The following is a 19388-nucleotide window of genomic DNA, read 5'->3' as shown; positions in this document are numbered from 1 at the left end:
AGTTCATAGATTCATGTAAATTCCACAGTTCATACTCCCCCAAATCTCTGTCTTTCCAGCTGCAGTATATCATATATTCTACTGAAAAAAAAAAAGAGGAGGTTTTGTATAGAGCAATGTGCCCTTACTTCAGCTGTCTCTCAATTCAATTCAGTTCATATCAGTTCATATCTCCCTTAGCCTCGGTACAAAAAATAAGAAAGACAGCAGATCCTTCATCTAATTGATGTTTAGGGGGACTAATAGCTATAAAAGGAACATGCGCTGGTTTTAATTGTTTTATAGGCAAGAGATATTTCAAAGGGATCAGCTTTTCTACATCCAGCCTCCTGTATCGGTCAGTGGAGGGTAAGCTGAGATTTTTTTTTCCCCCAATCTTCAAGTCTCAAGTCCCACCACTATACAGCTGCACAGCTACGGCTGCAGCCCCGCTCTTTCTCTCCCCCTTACCACCTCTATGCCGTCTCGCCGACGTCCTTCACCGATGTCCCTCTCTCTTTCGTGGTTCGGAATCAGATATTCTCTCTCATGGGAAGGGTTTGGCAGGCAGTCTCCACGATGATCCACGTCCTAACTCCGGACATCCCAGATCACTCCTCCTTCCGCCGGCCTCCTTCACTTCCTTCCCTCTCCTCTGTTTAGCCGTATTCGTCCAGTGTCTTTCAGGGACTTAACATAAGGGATGGATATCAGTATCAAACTTCTTTGCGTCTGGCTCTGCACAGAAATCTGATGGCAGGGTTCTTGGGCTCCGGGAACTCCTTACATCAATAGCAAGCTACAAACATGCTTTCAGCTCGCCTCTGGGGAGGTGCGCCTCCGGCCACAGCGTTCAGCTGGTGTGTGGCGCCATCTTCCGTAGCTCCACCTCCCTCCCTCTAGCACTCTGATCTGCTGACCGCTATTGGAACTTTTTCCAATAGTGTTGGCGTTGGAAATTTGTAGTTTGCTGTCCATTTGTCTGGGGTGAATAACACAGTGGCAGATGCCCTTTCTAGTCTACAGTGGAAGAAATTCCGCCAGTTGGCACCAGAAGCGGAGCAGCTCGGAATTCCATGCCCGGATTACTTGTGGGAGGTCGTTTCGTCACCGTAGCAGGATTCTTCTGATACCTGGACAGCTTATGAATGGGTCTGGGAGGAATGGCATAGGCTGGTAAGTTTGGTAGGGGAGTGTTTTCATAAGGACGATAGGTTACACGTTCTTTTGTATTATATTGGAAAGAACTTTGAGGAGAGCGTTTTCGATCTCTTCTTTGAATAAGAAGATGGCAGGTTTGGCATTCCTTTTCCAGCTCTCAGGGTTGGTGGACATCACTAAATCTTTCCTGGTTAGAAAAGCTTTGAGCGGTTACAGGAAGGGGCGGCGGGTGCCTGATTCCCAACGACCAGTGTCTTTCGGAATGCTTGTAGTACTGTTGGATCAGTTGCCGACAGTCTGTTCGACTCCTTTTGAAGCAGTTCTCTTCAAGACGGCCTTTGTTTTGGCTTTCTTCGGGGCTCTGCGGATTGGGGAATTAGTTAGCCCTTCGACTAGAGTTAGGGGAGGATTAGGGGTTTCCGAGGTCACAGTGCAAGGGCACAAGTTGTACTTATACATTAAAAAATCAAAAACGGACCAGTTGGGCCGTGGGGCTACTGTGGTGCTCGGCCGAGTTCCTAATTCTCCGACCTGCCCAGTCGCAGCCATGGTCAATTGGTTAGGGGTCCGGACTGCGGGGCCGGGACCTTTGTTGACACACGCTGATGGTTCGGCATTGTCTTGTTTCCAGTTTGTTTCAGTTTTTAGGAAATGTTTGTGGACAGCTGGTTTAAATCCAAGGGTTTATGCTTCCCATTCATTTCGCATTGGGGCCGCCACTGAGGCAGCGTGGTGGGGTTTAGATGACCGGATCTTACAGCAGATTGGTCATTGGCAATCCAGGCGTTTTAGTTTGTATGTTCGTCCACATCTCCTTTGATGTGTTTTGTTGTTTGTCATAGCCCTGTATGTGATGGTAGTGGCAGTTTTTTGTTCTGTTTGTCTTTGTGTGTTTTGGGGTGTTTGTTATTCTGTTATTTTGTTCTTGCATTTTATGTTTTTCAGATAGAGAATGTTTGGTGTGGAATATCGGCCACTTGGCAAAAGTGTGGTGGATCGGAGTCCCAGGCATGATGTGGTCTAGGGTATTGCCTGAAATACACTTATATACCAGATTGGATAGACCCCCGGACATTTTAGTTGTACATGCTGGAGGTAATGACCTAGGGCTCCGTTCTGCTAGGGAATTGAATTGTGAAATTAAGTTAGATTTTTTGCGTTTACACTCTTTTTTCCCAGATGTTATCCTTGTCTGGTCTGACATTGTGGGCAGAGCCTCCTGGCATCTCGCTCGATCTGTGGACAGGCTTAATAAGGCTTAATAAGGCGAGGATCAAGTTGAAGAAAGAAGTGGCACGGTTTTTTGTCCGGAATAGTGGCCTTGCGGTGCGCCATATGGAATTGGAGGGTGACAACTGGCTCTGCGAGGGGACAGTGTTCACTTGAACGCTGTCGGGATAGATATGTGGTGCTTGGGCACACAGGATATGATTCAGAGGGCATTGGATGTGTGGTGGGCCACGCAAGTGTGAGGTTTCCCGCGTCGGTGGCAGGGTTTTTTGAAGGTGGGCATGGTCAAAATGTTATGTGTAGTATGGTGGGAGGGGCTCATCTTTGGTATGGGTACCTTACCGAATTAAGTGATGTCATTAAGATGAGAATGGTATTGGGGCTTTATCAGGTTGGTAAGGTGTTACAAAATTGTCTTGAGCCGGTGTATTTGTGGCTGTGGGCCGTGGTATGGAAAAGGTAGCTTGATACAGCAGATTTGGTAGACCATGCTTGCCTCCAAATACCTGCTTTCAGAGTCAGTTAGTTTAGGATGATACATTATGGTTGATGTTTTTTCAATTTGTTTCATAAAAGGCTGCTATGGCCATTTAAAACCCATAAAAAGTCTGGTGTTTTGATTTATATTAAGGTTGGTGGGTTAGGAGTAAGTGGTCACGGCAGCCGGTAATTCTGCGATACACCAGTCAAGTGAACCCTGGGATCTATTCAAAGCAATGTCATGAGAGAGCTCAGATATGTTTGTTTATTGATTTGTATTTTATCAGAGGCGGCCACTATAGAACAATGAAGCTCGCTTCTGCAAATGATTCAATTTTTTGATTCTGTGTTTTTGAACATTTTGCTTTTTTTCCTTTGTAGGTTTCACTACGCTGCTCGGATTTGGGACGGGGTAAAGAAGTCTTTGGCATTATCAGAATTGTTGGGATAGTGAGGATCACCTCTTGACCCCAAGTGTTATGTTTTATAGGTGGTTGGCAGAGTCTACTACTATTTTGGATTTTTGCGGTTGTAACCCCCTGCCATAGTGCTTGGAGTTTTGGGCGCTCCCGTCTACCTTCAGATTTTCAAATCTCCAAATTAAAAAAGGTGAAAGCGGGAAACCTTCACAAGTGTCACATCGGGTATAACGATCTGGAAAGTGAAGCATCGAGACTTCACCACCAGGGTCTGTGATAGATCCCCTATTTCAGAACCCAGATTATCAGTTGTGGGTTGACAATCTCTTGTTGGATGACAATCTCTTGGTGGACTTTATATGGCCTGCTCTTTACATAAAACAAGAGATCCAACCTTGAAGATGTATTATAAGAACAGTTAGAGGAAAAGGTCAATTTCCTCTAAGTCATCATGATTAAGATGGACCGATTGTGAAAAAACAAGCGCTGCCGCTCAAGGTTTTTGTATGTCCTAGTCCACTGAGTCATACTAAGGGTGTAGGCTGGGGAGAGCCCATCCTGGCTTAGTGCATGCAGTGTAAAGGAAGGACACAACCCCAAGTGCTGCACACCATCAGGACCCGGCAATCACTACAGTAGAAGCAGCTAGGGTTGCACCTATGCTATTTTTTTTTTTATCTGCAAGTCAAGTACCCATACTTTCGATCAAGTACTCGCTAGTAGAGAGACCGATACCTTTGCGGTGCGATTTGAGCTCATACAAAATAAATAGGTTAAAATTGCACACCAAAGAATCACATGTGGTTTGAACAAGAACTTGTCAGAATTGCATGCAATTTCCCCCTACCACTCCTGCGTGTGTGAACCAGGTATAGAAAGAGAAGCGCCATCTAGTGCACCAATGGGCATTTTATTAAAAATGTTATGCCGTGTACACGCGATAGGAAATTGGGTCGGTAAAAGCTCTGGTGGTTTTCCCGACAGAATTCCGACGGTATTTCGCTCAAGCTGTCTTGCACACACACTGTCACACCAAATTCCGACCATCAAGAACGCTGTGACATACAACACGTACGACGGGACTAGAAAAAGGAAGTTCAATACCCAGTAGCCAATAGCTTCCATCTCGTAGTTGAATCTGAGCATGCGTGAGTTTTTGTGCGTCGGAGTTGCATACACACAATCAGAATTTCCGATCTTTTTCCGTTGGAAAAATTGAGAACCTGTTCTCAATCTTTTGCTGGAGGAAATTCGGCCAGCAAAATTCCGATGGAGCATACACATGGTCACATTTTCCGACGAAAAGCTCTCATCGGTCTTTTGCTGGCCGAAATTCCGACCGTGTGTATTTGGCATTAGAACAGCTCACATTAAAAAGTACATATACCATCAAATCCAAATATGCATAGTGTCTCCATCCAGCCGATGATAGAAAATCACAGCCACTGGAGGTACTCACAGGGATGAAGGAGAAGTTGAGGGACCCTTGTGGATATAGGGCGAAAGTGATGTCAGCTTCAGGGTGGTCCCACCTATACATCTTCTCCAGCCTTGTGAGCACCTCCAGCGGCCACGGTTTTCAATCTTTGGAGGGACGGGGACAGTGTGCATATTTGGATTTGATGAGATATGTACTTTTTGATTGTGAGTAGTTCTAACATTTTAAAGAAAACTGCCCAATGCTGCACTAGATGGCGCTTCCCATTCTATACTGGGTTCACACACAGGAGCGGTGGGGGAAAGCGCATGCAATTATTTGCAGTGCGATTTGAGCCGATTCATTTTGTATCGCACCACAAAGGTATCAAATCGCTCACGCAAAGGTATCGGGAGCATTTGTACCAGTATTTGTGCAAATACTCAGTATTGGCACCGATATCTGTACAACCCTAGAAGCATCCTCATTCCATCTGTCTAGGTCATGCTCCGCTAACCCAATTCACACTGCCCAGGGGGCAGGGCCTCTATCACAAAGCTCTATGGGCAGGGCAAAATACGTTGGGGGGCATAGCCTGGACAGAACTGTGCTGAGGCTGCTTCTACTATAGTGACTGTTGGGTTCTGATGGTGTGCGGTACTCAGGGTTGTTTCTTTCCTTTATACGGCATGATTATGATGGAACCACAAAAAGACCACCTTTCTGCATATCGGTTCATTGTGTAAAGGAATGTGACCACTGAAGGCAAAGTCCTGTGCATATCCTGTGGTCACCTACATCATCGGACTGTCAATTTCTAAACCAGAGACAATGATGAGCATTGATTGGTGTAATTAAGCTACTGGCTGGTTTATGAGAAGCTCATGGATTATGTACTGATTTACATTTGCCCTAAATAAAAATAAAGGTTGGAATTCGGCTTTTGCTAGAAAACATTCTCTGTGACCCCAGATATCTGTCTGGATTAAAAAATGCTAATTTTTGTCGCCAGTCGTTTTCCTCATACAGTTACATGCAGTCATTAAACGCATAGAAATCATTAGTACTGAACAATTATTATATCATACACAAAACAATGAAGGGTTAGGACCAGAAGGATTTGCCCAGCTGATGACCATGCCATTTTTTGCTATGCAGCACCGCGTCGCTTTAACTGAAAATTGCGCGGTCATGCAACGGTTTACCCAATCAAAAGTGTAAATTTTTTCCCACAAATAAAGCTTTCTTTTGGTGGTATTTGAGCACCTCTGTGGTTTTTATTTTTTACGCTATGAACAAAAAATATTTTAAAAAATTATTCCCCCCCCCCCTTTTTTCTTAACCTTAAATAAGGATAAGTGTGTTGCAGTGCGTTTTTGGTGCATTTGGGTGCATTCGGGTGTGTTCCAGTGCATTTTTGATGTGTTTTACAGCGTTCCAGTACAGTCCAGTACAGCATGTTATACTTTTTTTCTGGAACTGGAATGTACTGGAACTGCAAGCACTGGTGTGAACTATGCCATTGAAAACCATATACCCTACTTTTCATGCGTTTTTGAGCAGAAAAAAACGCACTGGACTGCATGTGGTGTGAACTGGCCCTTAGACCCCTTTCACACCACACCGCCCATAGCATGGACGGTAAAACGCCGCTATTTTTAGCAGAGTTTTACCGCTGGATTTACGCGGATTTGTGGCGCATTTTGGCCGAGAAAGGGTTAAAACCGCCGGCAATACGCCGCAATAGCGGCGTTTTGCCAGCAGTATTACAGCGCTGCCCCATTGATTTCAATGGGAAGCAGAGGTGGAGGAGCGATAAACACACCGCTCCAAAGAAGCTGCTGGCAGGACTTTTCCCTGACATCCTGCCAGCGCACCGCTGTAGTGTGAATGCCCTCTGGCTTTCACACTACAAACAATGGTGCAGCTTTTTTAGGGCGGATTGCAAGCGCTATTTCTAATGCTATAGCGCCTGCAAAACGCCCTGGTGTACTGTATATATATATATATATATATATATAAAAATCTGGGCTAGTTCCTGCTGACCAGCCTTAGCGCCATGAGGATGGACAAATAAATAAAATTTATGTCAGCAGCTTGCAACCTATTGTTCATACGTGTATTCTATTAAATACAAATGTGAGCAAACTCAGATTGTTACACAATGCACAGTATACCCTGTGATCCTAATGCCCCGTACACACAATCAGACTTTCCGCCAACAATACCGTGGAATTTTGTCCGCATTGGCTCAAACATGTCTTGCATACACAGGGTCACACAATTGTTGGCCAACAATTACGAATGTAGTGATGCCACCCTTTGGGCTCCTTCTGCTAATTTCCTGTTAGTAGAAGTTTGGTGAATCTTGATTCGTACTTTTCTTTTTGCGTTTTTCATTTAGTGCTTTTCATTTCATTTCTGAATGACCGTTTGTCAACCAGCCATGTTGCGGAATTGGAGGAGATAACGTATAACGTATTTATTATTGGCCTTGGAGTTATTGCTTTGACATTATTTTTTTGGTTGAATAATTAATTAAATAATTTGATTTGGTATATTTTTGGATGCGTAGAATGCACTTTTTGGTTAAGTTCTATTGGCAGATAGCATTTTTTTATTTTTATTTTTTATTTTTTTAATGCACAATAAAAAAATTGTGGAGAATAATACTTGGCTATGTGTTCAAATGACAGTTTGGGAGTAGGGAGTTACATTTAAAAAATACAATGTAAAATTCACAAGGGACAGCAACATAGTTTCATCCTTTATCTTAAAAACTACGGGATAATGGTGTTGTGGTAACTTGCCCAAAAAAAAAAAAAGCATAATAATATTATTCTTGATATCACTAGAAAAAAAAAAGCCTTTGAAAATTTGTTTGCAATAACTCCATCAGTATCACCAGCAAAGCAGCTTCATTATTATCCCATTAAAGAAGAATAGAATTGTGCGCTGCATTTGGAGATTTCATAATTTGCCACATCACGAATGTTAATTCTCCATTACGAGAGTTAGTTTACAAGACCGGCCGCTTCTGGCTCATCCTTGCTTCTGAGCATGCATGTTTGTACTTTTGTCCGACGGACTTGTGTACACATGCGGAAAATTTGAAGACATGCTAGCCAACATTTGTTGGTGGACAACAATTGTCTGATGGAGCATACACATGGTCGGATTTTCCGGCTACAGCCTGACATCGTACATTTCCCTTTGGAACATCCGATCGTGTGTACGGGCCTTAAAGCGGTTGTATAGTCAAATTTTTTACTTTAACCTACAGGAAAGCCTATAATAAGGCTTACCTGTAGGTAAAAAAATATCTCCTAAACCTGTACGGTTTAGGAGATATTCCCCTCGCAATGTGCCGCTGACTGCAGCAGCGCATGCGCACAAGGGATTCTCGGCTGAAAGTCCGGCAGATGCCGGACCCTGCCGGAGAGAAATCTCCCGCGTGCATGCGCGGGAGTGACGATATCGCGGCTCCGGCCACTCACATCGCCGGAGCCGCGATACCCGGAAGAAACGCTGAGGGAACATGTCAGCTCCCTCAGCGTGGATCGGGTGAGATGTCGGCGCCTTGTTCTAAGGTAAGTATTTCATGATGAACTAGCATGCGGTGCATACTAGCTCATTATGCCTTTTCCTTTGCAGGTCAGGGAAAAAAAAAAAAACTTCAGCGGGTATACAACCACTTTAAGTCTGCATTCACACCTATGTGACACAACACTTCTTTTTGTACACTTCTCTAACCTACCGACATGTCTTTGGAGTGTTTATTCAAACTCCAGGAGTCTAAAAAAAACCTGCATTTCAAAGATTTATTAAATATGTCTGGAGGAGTGAAGAAGAGCCTGTTTCATTTAATTTATTTGTCCCTCCAACCAGCTTCAGCTTTAAAAAGTACAAGGAAAATACATGAATATACGTGAATAAACATATAAACAATAAAAGAGTAAGAAATACAAAATAAAAGCATACATGCGCCAGCCGGGACTCGAACCCGGGTCGCAAGAATGGGAATCTTGCATGATACCCCTACACTACTGGCGCTCCTGGTTTGAGTTATGGGGCAGAAAAAAACTGTTGAGTCAGCCCAATTTTTCTTCATAATTAATGCTTGATTTTATTTTTTACTTTTTTTTTAAGTATTAATGGTTTTGGCTATATATATATATATATATATATATATATATATATATATATATATATATATATATATATATATATATATATATATATATATATATATATATGTGTGTGTGTATATATATATATATATATATATGTGTGTGTGTATATATATGAGGAGCTTGCAATATATAGGAGCTTGCAATCCATTGGTCATGCATGTAGTCTATCAAATACAAATGTGAGCAAACTCAGATGCACAGTATAACATGTAAACCTAAGGCTTAGAAATAGAATTTTTCCAATGTTGTGAATTTATACGAACTAACAAATTTCGATCATAACGAATGACCCGAAAAACTAAAAAAAAAAAGAATAAGGGCCAGTTCACACAGCGAGGCGCGGCGAGGCGTCTCCGACTTGCCTCGCCGCGACCTGCGGGGACCTCAGCGGCGACTTGCAGAGGACTTCTGTATAGAAGTCAATGCAAGTCGCCCCCGAAGTCGCCCCGAAGTAGTACAGGAACCTTTTTTCTGAGTCGGAGCGACTCGAGTCGCTCCTCTCAGAACGGTTCCATTGTACAGAATGGGGGCGACTTGCGGGAGCGAGGCGAGGCGAGCCGTGTCGCCTCGCATCGCCTCGCTGTGTGAACCGGCCCTAAAGTGAAACTAACAAATTTTTCGGCAGTGCACATGTCTAATGATTAGAGCTCAAGGCTCTAATTGACTTCACAAAAGGATGGGCACGGGGTGAAGGGCACTAAGCCCTGAGCCTACCCAGTTGTGTGAAAATAGCAAATGAATATAAGCTATTGTCTTACTGACAATCTTCTCCTCCCAGCCAATCAGGAAGCCGGTGCCCCATTAACCAAGAGGAGAATCGACCATATTGGCTGCGAGGAGGAGGAGACGCAGGGGGAAATTGAAACTTCCCACAACCTAAACGGGGTAAGTATGGGGCTGGTGGGCAGATGGACGAGCAAATTTAATATTTAATATGCAAAATTTGGACCATTCAATATCCAAATCCAAACTATCAAATGTATTTGGCATTTGAATTATTTTTCCCATGAGCATCATGTGGCGTTATCTGAATGAAACAAATGCACTAATTTTGTTATAACTTTTTTTTGGGGAATTGTTGCCATTCATTACTATTTCTTTATGGAGATACACTTACATCTGAATCTCCGAAAATCGCATTTCATCCAAAACACGAATCATAACCATAATCATAACACGCAACAAAACATGTTAAAAACATGGGCATATAGCAAAAATGCACGAGGCTCACTGCAGTAGTAATAAAAAATAGGTACAGGAGCTACTTTGGCATGCTTGTTGCGTGTAGGTCAGATCAGATGTCACACTATGAACGCAAAAAAAAGCGCCAATAACGAGCCTAAAACGTAATATTGCTATATCGTAATGAAGGAATTCAGCAAACAAAAGAATTTCAATTTTTTTTATATAAATTTTGTGAAGATATAGAGCTAGATAGAATCTATAGAGACAACTGTCTTATAGAAAGAAAAAAAAGTATTTTGCGCTAGCCGGGACTCGAACCCGGGTCGCAAGAATGGGAATCTTGCATGATACCCCTACACTACTAGCGCTGGTAAGGAACTTGTTTGTCACATATGGAGACAATGTGTTATTAGTATTCTGTACTATTGGTTTATATTATACCATCCCTTGTTTTTAATAAAAAGAATTTCAAACTTTCGTTGATTTTCTATTCTACAAGATTTTCAGTCTCATTGCAGTTGTTGCTCAGCAGGTCTGTGAAGCAAATCAAAGGAAGCTAATTCTGTAATCCGACCTGATATGCATGTAAAATGATAAATAAGTATTTAATACCAGCATAGATGATAAATTGAAAGAATATTAGCAAAAGTGCACAGCAGGCCCCAGCGAGATTTGAACTCGCGACCCCTGGTTTACAAGACCAGTGCTCTAACCCCTGAGCTATGGAGCCGTACGCTGAACAGCTGAGCTCCAGCTCAGCACACAACAAGAGTACTTTCGTTTTACACAGCCTGGTTGTGCCTAGTAGGTTTCTGGTTTCTTTTTCCTACAGAGAGACACAGAGACTCCTCCTAGTGTGAATGACTAACTAGATTGCTTTATGGCTGGCAGAAAGGTTGCTGGCCTCATGGGGGAAGAGTTAGAATGCAGCAATGAATTAACTATACAGCTTTTTTTTAATTGGACTGATAATACTTGTGTGTTCTGAACTGATGGAAGGATGGGAGCTCTTGCAACGTTTGCAGACTATCTTTCCCACTTTGGATCTAGGAGTATAAATTACTTTCATGAGTAGCTTATTTGAATTGTTTTGTGCCATGACTGTTCTACCGGACTGCTTTGCATGCGTGGTACATTTTTGACACTTTTCATTTCAATGGGCTGCCACATGCGTGGGAACGTGCAAAAAGGATGGCAGGTGCAACAAATCGCAGCGCTCCAAACCGCTTGGTAATGCAGCACCATGCATTTTGACTTTTGGTGGTTGCAAACGCATGCTTTCTTTTGGTGGTATTGGTATTTCTTTTGGTGGTATTGGATCAAATCTGCGTTTTTAATTTTTTGCTCTATAAACCAATAAAATTAAAAAAAAAACGATAATAAAAAAAAATATATATTTTTTAGTTTCTGCTGTAAAACACATACAATAAAAAATTCGAATTTCTTCATCAATTTAGGCCACTATGTATTATGCTAAATATTTTGGTAAAAAAAAAAAAAAAAACAATAAGTGTATATTGATTGGTTTGCGCAAAATTTATTGTGTCTACAAACTATGGGATATTTTTATGGCATTATTATTATTTTTTTTAATAGTAATGGTGGCGATCAATGACTTTTAGCAGGACTTCGACATTACGGCGGACAAACTGGACACCTAACTGACACCTTTGACACTTTTTTGGGGACCAGTGAAATTATTACAGTGATCGGTGCTAAAAATATGCGCTGTTATTGTACTAATGATACTGACAGTGAAGGAGTTAAAGCGGAGTTGTGCTTTAACCACTTGTTTACTGGGCACTTAAACCCCCCTCATGCCCAGACCAATTTTCAGCTTTCAGTGCTCTCACACTTTGAATGACAATTACTCAGTCATGCAACACTGTAACCAAATGACTTTTTTGTCCTTTTCTTCATACCAATAGAGCTTTCTTTTGGTGGTATTTGATCACCTCTCGGTTTTTTTATTTTCTGCGCTATAAATGAAAAAAGATCGAAAATTTTGAAAAAAAATGAATTTTTCTGTGATAAAATTTTGCAAATTAGCAATTTTTCTTCATAAATTTTGGCCACAATTTATACTACTACACATCTTTGGTAAAAATAACCCAAATTATTGCATTACAAGCTATGGTGCAAATCATAAAGATTTGCAAAAAAAGATCACATCTGATGTACTAAGGCCTATCTCCATTCTTGAGACCCTAACAAGCCAGGAAAGTGCAAATGCCCCCCAAATGACCCCTTTTTGGAAAGTAGACATTCCAATGTATTTAGTAAGAGGCATGGTGAGTTATTTTAAAGCGGAGGTCCACCCTAAAATGGACCTTCCGCTCATTGGATTGCTCCCCCCCTCCGGCGCCACAATTGGCACCTTTCAGGGGGGAGGGGGGTGCAGTTACCTGGATAATCCAGGTAACTGCACCCACTTTCGGGCTAGCTCTCTGCGGAAAGGGGCGTACATTACGCCCCTTTCCGCAAGTGCCCGCCCCCTTCCGCAGGTGCCCCGCTGCCTGCTGGGAAACACACAGATCCCAGAGGCAGCGGGGACCGTCCTCATTGCGCAGCGCGGCTCACGCATGCGCAGTAGGGAACCGGGAAATGATGCCGAAAGGCTCCATTTCCTGATTCCCATACCCAAGATGGCGGCGGCAGCACACGAGTGTCGATCTAGAGATCGGCTTCGGGTGCCGACATCGCGGGCGCTCTGGACAGGTAAGTGTCACTATTTTAAAAGTCAGCAGCTGCAGTATTTGTAGCTGCTGACTTAAAAAAAAAAAAAAAAAATGCGGAGTCCCGGCGGACTCCCGCTTTAAGTTGTCATTTTTTCCCATTATTCTTTGCAAAATTAAGATTTTTTTTTTTCACAAGATTTTCATTGTAATAGCTTATTTCTCCCACACGGAATGTGCATACCACAAATAACACCCCAAAATACATACTCCTACTCCTCCTGAGTATAACGATACCACATGTGTGAGACTTTTACACAGCCTGACCACATACAGAGGCCTAATTTTGAAGTAGCACCATCAGGCATTCTAGGAGCATAAATTACACATTTCATTTCTCAAACACCTATTACAGTTTTGAAGGCCCTGGAACACCAGGGCAATGGAAACGTCCAGAAAATGACCCCATTTTGGAAAGCTAACACCCCAACGTATAATCTATGAGGCATAATGAGTCTTTTCAATGGTTCATTTTTTTCCAGAAGTTTTTGGAAAATGTGGAAAAAAATGAAAACGCATTTTTTTTTTACACAAAGTTGTCCGTTTATAAGATATTTCCAACGCATAGCATTTACATAGCAAAAATGGCACCCCAAAATACATTCTCCTACTCCTCCTGAGTATAACGATACCACATGTGTTAAGGAATCCAATGTACATAATGATAATCAGAAAATGTCTATTTGCTTATGTATATACATGTTCCTTACTTATTATGTAATATACAGATTGACTTTCTGTTCGGAGCCAAGATGGCGTCTACCCCCCACATCCCCCGCGTTAGAGGAATGCATTCGAGATAAGGGAACCAGCTTCAACCAAACTTCAAGCATCAAGTTTCTTCATTTCTCTTGTATTGTAACCAATAAGATGTACCAATTAGACTGACATAGTAATGACGTATCTTTCTGTATAAAATATTAACACCGCCCACGAATAAATCAGTATTTAGAAGTAGCCGAGCTGAACATGTCTCAGAGAGTGTTTACTTCTAATGTGCATGCACATTTATACTTTTTAATTAGGAATAGCAGCAGATAACCAAGAACTAATTTATAGTTCTTATCCATTTCAACTGGCGCCCAACGTGGGGCGGCTTTCAGGCTTCAATCGAAGGGAGACCGCATTCCAGGACTGAACGGCTGGCCAGATCAGAGAAGGGGGTTAAGCGCGCAGCCCTAACAGTACGGTAAGCATATTTATCCTTACCATTTGTACGACTTCTCTGGTTTGCCTGGTTGATTTGGTCTTGTTGGCTCCTTTCGATTGTTCAAAGAGGCAGGTAACTTATTTCTCGCCTGAAGCCGTTTTAACGAACCTGCTAATGGTTTTCTGCTGACTATTATCTGTTCAGTGTCTGTCATTCTGAAGGGCTGCAAATTTAGCAGACTGAAAGTGCAGCTGCAGGCGTGTGTCCATCCTCACCTCTAGATTGTATCTCTGGTGGTGGGGTGGAATTCTGCAGGCATTTATAGACGGGGTTACTCGAGGTTGGCTGTGTAGGACCTCTGAGGGTTAATCTCAAACTGTGAATTAGGGCAGTTTGAAAGAAGACTTGCGGATGTGGCAGTCTTGCGTCTATGAATGTTCTGCTCGGGAAAGCTTTCCTGAGGGTTTATCTCAAACTGTGAATTAGGGCAGTTTGAAAGAAGGCTAGCTGGAATTTGGCAGTCTTGTGACTCAGGTGAGCTTTTCCCGAGAGCTATCTTTGCAGTTCAAAGAGTGTCAGGTGTCATGTCCTGTGTGTATTTGTCCATTACTGTTTGATATACACGAAGAGGGTTGGAGAGAAGGTGGCTACCTGGAGATTCAGTTGGGCCATAAGCCACTGCTCCACACCACCACTGACGTGCTAGTTTTGACCCTCGAAGAGATAGAATAGTCAGGAGTGTGCTAGGAGACAGATCTCTCGCAGGGATGCGAGCCCCCACCCTAGGAATTCTTTGATAAGACAGCAGTCAGAGGAGTATTAACCACTTTGTTGCCTGTATTCTCCTCTTAAGCCGTCCGCTGAAAGAGAGAGAGAGAGAGAGAGAGAGAGAGAGAGAAGGAGAGAGAGAAGGGAATGCTAGAATGTGATATTAGAAGAGGAGAGAAGAAGATGTTGCAAGAAGCAGAGGAATGGCATGTGCTGATAAAAAAAAAAAAAAAAAGAGGCGCTATGTGTGATAACGGCTTATTGGATGTGGCAGAAGCATGGTACAGGACGGCAAGGTCATTGCACAAAGAAGGTTGGATAGAAGAGGAAATCAAGAAAGATGCAAATTGTACTATGTATGTGTATCACAGAGTTAAATGTGACTGTACCGCCCCCATATACAAAAAACTGGAACGAAGGAGGAGAGGGACAACTAACGCCCACTCCCTTCTCACCACCCCAACCCGAGCACAACCCACTGTGACCACTCCCAGGAGGCCATCTTGGTACACCCAAGCCCTCACTTCAGGCACAGCCCAGTGCACTTCCTGCCGGAGGCCATCTTGGTACACCCAATAGGCCCAGCCATGGCATATAACCAGTTCTCCCCGTTTTAAACCAGGATGGTTCCTACCACACACCTATCTTCCCTAATATGGAAGCACTACCTTCACAGGCCGGATATGTTAATGATGAAGAAGCGTCCGAGTGGGAAGACCAACAACAGGCAGCAAGGCCACCTGCTGATTTAACCCCTAATCCGGCTCCGGACTCATAGTTCCGAGAGGATCTCAAACATATGCTGACAACCATGAGAAACAGTGCCCATTCTCAGCCCCCGCCCCAACACCAGTCTCGGTTACCAGAAGGGGCACTGGTGATGTATGTCGCTTTTACCCCATCACAAGCAGCAACCTTAGTGACAAGTCTGCCTGACCCAGAGAAACAGCCAATGCTCTTCTACCGCAGGATAGTGCAGATACAAGAAGCTTACTCAGCTGCCTGGAGAGACTTGATCAGCCTATGCCAAATTAAAGCAGGACATGTCTTTTGGCCAGTTATGCAGGCGGCCCTACTATGATGCCTGCCTGGCAAGTGCCACTTCTTATACCTCAGGCTTGGAGTTCTGTGCACAACTCCGCGACTGGGCAAAGGAGAAATTGGCAGATCAGACCACCACAATCCAAGATATTGCCCAAGATAAAGGGGAGTCTGTGGAGAAGTATCATGCTAGACTCATACAGGCCTTTGAACATCTGGGCTTCTCCCTCTATGAAAAGACACACACAGACGTGTTATCATCTGCTTTTGTCTCAGGACTCAGAGAGGATATCAGGAAAAAGCCTGATGGTGGCCCGCCCTGAATATCGCTCAATGAAAATGTCCAATTTACTGTTGGTGGCCAGAGGGATAGAAAACCAAAAAAACAAAACAAAAAAAAAACAACGCCCCTCATGGTAACACAAGACGAAGATCCTGCCTACACTCGTCCACCACCACTGCCCAATACCAGGGAAAAGATCATCTGTTACAACTGTGGGAAGCGGGGTCACATCAGAAGAGTATGCAGAGCCCCAAGACATCTGAGACATGACAGGGACCCCCGCGAAGGGCAACGTGGACATGGACCTTCACCACCACACCCCAACTCATGCTAGGAAATGAGAAAACCCGTGTCACCCCTTATGACAGTGTCCTCAAATGAGACTGGGGGACCCCTAGAAAAGGTCACCTTACCTATACAAGGAAAACCTACCACTTTTCTCATTGACATGAGTGCAGCCAGGAGTGTGTTGAGGGCTGAGGACCTGCCTGATAATTCTTTCCTTTCCACTATTGATGTTCCCTGCGTGGGAGTGGATGGGGTGCCCCGCTCCAGTCCACTCACTGAGCCTCTCCAAGTGAGGACATTTCCTGATTTGCTTACCAGATTTGTGGTGTCCTCTACATGTCCCTTGAATCTACAAGGAGCTGATGTGCTGTCCAGACTACAGGCGTCAATCATTTTCACACCTATGGGGGGGGGGGTGAAGTTACATACTCCCCTATCCTTGGAAGACTCATCTGCTTTGTATTCTCTGCCTCTCCTGATGACACTTCATGAAGCAATAACTCCAAGTTCAATACAAAAAGAAGTACTTGACAGAATTCCTGCGTGTCTATGGTCCACAGGCCCGGAAGACATTGGTCACTTAAAAGTGCCACCAGTTTCAGTCAAGCTCAAAGAGGGCGCATCATTGCCCCGGAAACCACAATACCCACTTAAGTTGGCTCAATCAGAAGCTATCTCGAAACATGTAGCTGCCTTGATCCAGAATGGGGCCTTGATCCCCTGTACCTCACCATGTAATACACCTCTTTTTCCTGTCAAGAAGAAAACACCTAAGGGAGAACCTGACAGATACAGGATGGTGCAGGATCTGCGAGCAATTAACGAAGTCACAGTGTTGGACACCCCAATTGTGCCAAATCCACATACCTTATTATCAGCTGTACCTCCAATGGCTGAGTACTTCACTGTGGTGGACCTGGCAAATGCATTCTACAGTGTACCCCTGCATCCTTCCTGCAGGTACCTCTTTGCCTTCTCCCACGAAAAGAAGCAGCAACGTACCCAGACAGTTATGCCAAAAAGGGGCACAGAACTCTCCAAGCTAGTTTGCAAATGCTACGGCTATCATCCTTGACATATAACAAGAGGATCACCTGGAAGTGATTCTCCTCCAATATGTTGATGACCTTCTCCACTGTGCAGCCGACTTACCCACTGTTGAAGTCACCTCAGAAAGCCAGTTGGGCTATCTTGCCACACAGGGTTGCGAAGCCTCAAAGCCCAAATTGCAGTGGTGCTCAACATCTGTAATTGTTCTTGGACACTGTCTTGTCCCATGGGACAAGACACCTCACTGAAGACAGGGTGAAAGCAATCTCTGACATCCCACTGCCACAAGGACAGAAGCCCCTTCATTCCTTCCTTGGACTAATTTCGTATTGCAGAGCATGGATTCCAGAAGGCTCCCTACTGATGCAAGCTTTGTATGATGCCCTGAAAGCAGACCCCTTCCAGATGTTTCCTGAAGCAATATCCAACTTTGAGGCCTTCAAGCACACCATCTCTGGCGCTAGGGCTCCCAGACTACGACAAAACGTTCAAGCCCTTTGTATCCGAACATCTGGGACATGCTACAGGTGTACTCGCCCAATCACACGGCATCTGCCTACGCCCTATAGGATATTATTCCTGTCGGCTGGATGCGATAGCAAGAGGAGGCCCATCGTGTCTGTGAGCTGTCTTTGCTGCACAAGCCTTGTTTGACAAAACTTTGGACTTGGCTCTCGGACTCTGCCTCGTTCTGCTTGCTCCCATGACATTGCTCCCATACTCCACCAAGATCCAGCCGAAACATCTGTCCATTGCCAGACACTTGAGACTCCTGTGTTTCTACCTTCTAGACAGCATTACTCTATTACGTTGTCAAACACCGAAACCTACCACCCTTCTTCCACTTCTCGAGGGGGGTAAGGAGGAGGAGTCGAGTCTTGACTTGTCACCCCATGACTGCATCGAACTAATGCGGCTGGAAACCACGCATCTCCCCACCGTGAGTGAAATACCCCTGCAGGATCCAGGTCACCACTGAAAACTCGGTTCTCCAAACTGAAACCTTACCGCCGGTGATGTCTGCACAGGTGGCAGAGCTGCAAGCACTTACTACAGCATGTAAATTGGCAGAGGGAAAAAGAGCCAACATTCATACGGACTCAAGATATGCTTTCAGCGTTGCCCATGATTTTGGTGTTACCTGGAAGGACAGAGGGTTCCTGATGGCTGCAGGAACACCTGTGAAACATAACTCAGCCATCAAGGACTTGGACGCCCTGCTTCTCCCAACCCAAGTGACTATTCTAAAGTAAAGCACACGACAAACTAAACTCGAAGGAAGCTCGAGGCAATCTAGACGATTCAGCTGCCAAACAGACAGGCAGTGTTCCACGGGAAGTGGACAGCAGGGTGGTAGAAGAAGACCACCCTGTGCTTATCCTACAGACTCTCCCAGTGGACAGAGTTTATCTGAAATAATTACAGGAAGTAGCAAGTCCGGATGAGAAGAAAAGCTGGAAAACGGAGAGGAGGAACTCTCAGAGATGGACTATGCGAGTGCAACAAGAAGCCTTGTCTACCCAGGAGTATGTACCCAGCCATGGTGCAATGGGCAAATGGAACTGCCCACTTGACAAAGACTCTTATGAACTTATGAGTTATTTCATTGACCAACAACTTCTGCAGATCATGCACTATCTGCGACAAATGTAACCCAGAATGTACAGAAAAGGCACAGAAGAAGCACCTGGCAAAAGCTCTATACCCCTTCCAGAGGATACAAATTGATCACTCCCAAATGCCAAAGGAGTGACAGATTCGAATACGCCCCCTAGTGGAGGTGGACATGACTGCCAGGACCACAGCTAAGGAACTACTGAGTGAGATAGTATGTAGATTTGAGGTCCCAGACCCTTACAAAAGATTAGGGCAGCACTGGGGGTTCAGTTGGCTCTACACACCCCTTACCACCCTCAAAGTAGCGGGAAGGTAGAAAGGATAAAAGGGACACTAGAAAAACAGGATGTTAAAGATGGCCCAAAAGACTAACATGAGTCGGCCAGACAGTT

The 19388-nt window shown here is 44.0% G+C and overlaps 2 non-coding genes across 2 annotated transcripts; both read right to left on the bottom strand.

The window, feature by feature from the left end:
- Positions 1-8668: 8668 nt before the first annotated feature.
- TRNAG-CCC (transfer RNA glycine (anticodon CCC)) lies at positions 8669-8739 on the bottom strand. The gene has a single exon. It is a non-coding gene; the product is annotated as a tRNA-Gly (tRNA).
- Positions 8740-10361: 1622 nt separating this feature from the next.
- Positions 10362-10432, bottom strand: TRNAG-CCC (transfer RNA glycine (anticodon CCC)). The gene has a single exon. It is a non-coding gene; the product is annotated as a tRNA-Gly (tRNA).
- Positions 10433-19388: the final 8956 nt, after the last annotated feature.

Source organism: Lithobates pipiens, unplaced genomic scaffold, assembly GCF_037356315.1.
Source record: "Lithobates pipiens isolate NorthernLeopardFrog02 unplaced genomic scaffold, aLitPip1_a1.2 Scaffold_25, whole genome shotgun sequence".
NCBI classification, from domain to species: Eukaryota; Metazoa; Chordata; class Amphibia; order Anura; family Ranidae; genus Lithobates; species Lithobates pipiens.
This window is presented reverse-complemented; position numbering and strand designations above follow the sequence as displayed.